Source organism: Marmota marmota, unplaced genomic scaffold (genome assembly GCF_001458135.2).
Source record: "Marmota marmota marmota unplaced genomic scaffold, marMar, whole genome shotgun sequence".
NCBI lineage: Eukaryota > Metazoa > Chordata > Mammalia > Rodentia > Sciuridae > Marmota > Marmota marmota.
The window spans coordinates 2,807,213-2,811,394 of NW_026000272.1; the positions used below are offsets into that span (position 1 = coordinate 2,807,213).

The 4,182-nt window shown below is 44.1% G+C and overlaps 1 long non-coding RNA gene across 6 annotated transcripts in view; it reads left to right on the forward strand.

The window, feature by feature from the left end:
- LOC125614355 overlaps window positions 1–4,182 on the forward strand; it is an 8,556-nt gene extending 4,374 nt beyond the window's left edge. The window contains exons 1-4 of one of the 6 annotated variants that reach the window (XR_007344963.1): window positions 7–1,407; window positions 2,174–2,275; window positions 2,904–3,103; window positions 3,731–4,182. This is a non-coding gene — a long non-coding RNA (uncharacterized LOC125614355). The other 5 variants (XR_007344961.1, XR_007344962.1, XR_007344964.1 and 2 more) reach the window with 5 other exon arrangements.

Here is a 4,182-nt window from a genome sequence, read left to right on the forward strand (position 1 = left end):
AAATGTGGCTAGTGGTTACCATATTGGACAGTGCTGGTCTAACTACAGAACCCAAAGTTGTGGGAGCAGGAAGCATAAATTCCTGATCATGGGAAGAGATAGTAAGTGGGGTTACCACAGCTCTTGACTCCCTGATACCAGACACAAATAGGCCTCCATGGCCTTGTGCTTTGTTCTTAGTGGTGGGAGGTGTGACATATCATCATTTGTCCCTTATTTCTAGAGAACGTCTGGCATGCTCCTGACTACCATATCACTGAACACTAATTTAATATGGCAGACTCCTGAGTCTTTTCAAGGTTGATCTACCATGTGAAGTGTCCATGTCTATCTAAGGCTGCTAACATCCCTGCCACATCTTGCTCACCCAGTTGTTGATATGATATCATTGATAAAGTGACATTTGGAAGCTGTGTGGGATGATGCTTGTAGTGACTAATCACTTCACATGTGGTGCTTGAGCTGAATCTGGAATTGTCTGCCATTGCTTATGTGTTCTAGGAATGTTAGTTTTAATGTACAGACTTTCTGCTAAATTTCCCAAGATTGGGAAAGTATTCTCAGAGCTGGTGGTTGTTGGAAGTATTCTACCTTAAGTACAGAAATCCACAAGTACTCAATTCCTTCTCTAGGTGGACCCACACCCTGAGGGACCTAACTAGGTCTTGATAAACATGCTGGGAGGCTGTCTCTGAGGAAAAAGGGAGACAATACATGACTTTCTTGGTATATAACCATAGTATCCCTGGAAACAAAATCACTGTATTTTTTTCTTACCTTCTACTTTTGATGTTTGACTGTTATTGAGTCTAGTTTGGGGAAAATTGAAGTGACATGTATGTTGGGACCTGTCTTGTATCCTGCTAGACTCAGGGACAAACTGAATCAAACTGGGTTGTGTTTGCTGGAGCACGGTGAGCAAAGCTAGAGAGTAGGCAGTGAGGGTGAGGACATGTGAATTGACAGGTGGAGGCTCAGCCACTGCCTATATTAACAGTATTTGTGGAAAAAAAAAATAAGCAAACAATGGGTAGGGAAGGATCAATTAAAGTTTCCCACAGAAATAAGAGAGCTTAAAGGGAAAGCTTTTCCTGGGTACTCAGATGCTAAAGAGGTGAGAGAAGCAAAAAGGATTATCTTCTCAAGGAAAAGATGAGAACAACTTAATTCTAATTCTGAGGAGTTTCAGGAACAGGAGTCTAGCTGAGAGAGTGGGGAGACAAGTGATGACCAGGGGACAGATGGAAGGTCTACAGTGCTGAGAAACAGTCTATAGCCTAGACTTCAGTTTCTGACTCAGGAGAGCCTCCAAGAATGCTAGGGATTGCAGGGAGGAACAGAAATGCTAAGAACCGCATTTTTAATAGGGTCCTTGTCCTCAAGACAGGCCTGGGAAAAGGCAAATAGGTGAGAACTTCCCACAACACTTGCTGTCCTGGTGCCTGTGAGACATTAGGGATTACCACAACTCAGATAGCATCATAGATCCTTATCGCCATCTATCCTAGCTGGCAACCTAATGCTGGGTTCACAAAATCTGACTATTCCAATAACTTAAGAAAATGACAAAGAAAGCATGCAAATATACAAAAGTATTTTTTCAAAATCCATGAGGGATCTCTGATCTTAAGGGTTTTTGGAAAGAAAGAGAGCCACTGGAATTTTTTATTCTTATATAGGGAACACACAAGGGGAGGTTCCATGGAACGTTCTATCTCAAAAAGGGCAAAGGGGTAGGATTACAAAGGAATGGGTGAGTGTAACTCAACCCCAGTGGGTGACGCCTACTCCTGGAGCCACGCCTTGCTATCGGAGCTGGGATAATGCCCAAGTTACTGCAACCTGACACTACCATGCCACCCTGAAGGCAATAATTGTTCAGAACCTGGTGCATCAGGACTTAAAGGTGTCTGCATCCAGGGCAGCTCCTGACAGATCCTATCTTATTATGGCTAGATATAGATGAAGATTTATACATACATCTATATCTTTATATTTTTTTAGCTTTTCATCACAATGACAAAAACTCAATAAGAGCAACTTAGAATAGGAAAAGTTGATTTTTGGCTCAGTCCATGGTAGACTGACTCCATTGCTCAGAGCCCAAGATGAGGCAGAACATAATGATGGAAGGGTGTGGTAGAAAAGTGCTGTTCTCCATTCATGTGGCCAGGAATCAGAAAGAGAAAAGGGAATGAACTGCAGGGAATATGCACCCTTACAGGGCACACCATCAATGACCCACCTCCTCCAGGCATGCTCCATCTGCCTACAGGTAGGTACCACTCAGTCCATTCAAATTAGGATGGACTGATTAGGTTACAACTCTTATGATATCATTTTACCTCTGAATATTCCAGCATCAACACAGGAGTTTTTGAGGGATACCTCATATCTAAACCATGACAGACAGACAGACACACACACACACACACACACACACACACAATAAAGTCATTATCTTAACCACTTCTAGGTGAAAATTCTAGTGGCATTAAGTATCTTCACATTGCTGTGCTACCATCACCACTCAGCCCCAAATGGGAAATATTAACTCCTGGTAGATGTAGCGCTTGACTTGCAGGAGGACTATGTGAAGGCTTAATCTGATTGTTCACTTGTGTTAACATCCCCAATGCACTGACCTTACTTTTATCCCAAAGGATCTGTTCCCACTAGCCCTTATTGGGACAGAAACAAAGATTCAGTGAAACTGCTGAGTGTCACTTCATGCTTCCCTTTTCTCCACTTCCTACTACCACTTCCCATCTCAGAAACCACATGCCTGATTCTCATAGTCAAGTGGTTATTTGTTCCCACATCTTTCTCTAAAAGGTACCTGGTTGGAGAACATATTTGGTTCATGCTGTGCCTTGCCAAACACCTTTCTCTTATCACCCCAGCATTTTTCACATGTGGCTGTAAAAATTGTCTCCTGTTATTGAACCTTCCTGGGAATTGGTTAACAGGGGCTCTCAGCCCAGCCCTTCCATTGGCAGCCTGGGAGACATTGACTCCACATCTTGGAGAGTGTGGCTACGTGTGCGACTCTGTGCATGAGTAGAAGTGGGATATCTGGAGCCTATCTTCCAGACTTCTTTGAGTGAGTCTTTATCAGGTTCTTTAGCCACTTGCCTCCTGCTTTCTTCCTAAAATGCAGTGATTATTCTGATAGATGAGATAGAATATTACCCTCATGATGAAAGGAAAGCAGGTGGCAGAGGGACTCTGCTGTGACCATGGTGCCTGCTTTCCTGCTGCCCCATCCTCCAAACCTGGCATCACCAATTCAGGTTCACTATAGGATTATTGATATAGGAACTTTAGATTTTGTTAAGCTGTGAGATTTTATCCATTGTCTGTGAAGGAAAGGTGTGTGTGGGGGCGGGGGCAGAAAGGCACACAACCAAATGAGCTATCCAGATAAGGATAGCTGATCCTCTACAGGGGGAGCAGGACATTTTCTGGTGGGGCCCAGAAAATGTTATAAACCTGAGATTGAGCACTGACTCCAATGTTTACTGGATATTTGACTCTGAGCAAGTCACTTTACCTCTCTAAACCTCAATCTTCTCATCTAGAAGATAGGTACCACATTAAAATCTCCTCCCAAGATATATTATTTTTCAGTCTATCTCATTGGGGTGAGATAATTCATGTGAGAGTGATTTGTAATCTGCAAAGCACTCTACAACTAATAGTGGAGTGAAGACATATCTGTATTTTCCAGGGAAGGCCTTAAGAAGTAAGGAGTGGCATGGAGATCCTGGCCTGAGCCTTGAAGATTACAGACTGAAATGGGCAGTGAAAAGCCTCCAGCCTGGAAAGAAGAAAAAAGGTGCTTTGGGCCCTTAGGGCCTCCATCACAAAGGTCCTCTAGGGTATGTCCTGTTGAGAGCCACAGCCGAAGTGGACCCCAGCAAACTTCCAGCTGATTGGCTCCTCTGCAGTAATGCTCATTGGGCTGTTTCCCCGCCCTTTCAGACCACGGAGCTGCTCATTGGGGGACTCATTTGGCTCTGCCCACGCGACCAAGCCAATCTGCCTTAAGAGCGGGACCTAAGAGTTCCAGTTGAGGTGCTCACCGGAAGAGCCAGTGGTGGCAGTTGGGCTCTCAGGGAATTCCTGGAGAGCTTGCGTGGTGCAGCGTGTGTTCAAAAAATAAAGTTCGTTCCTGCTTGA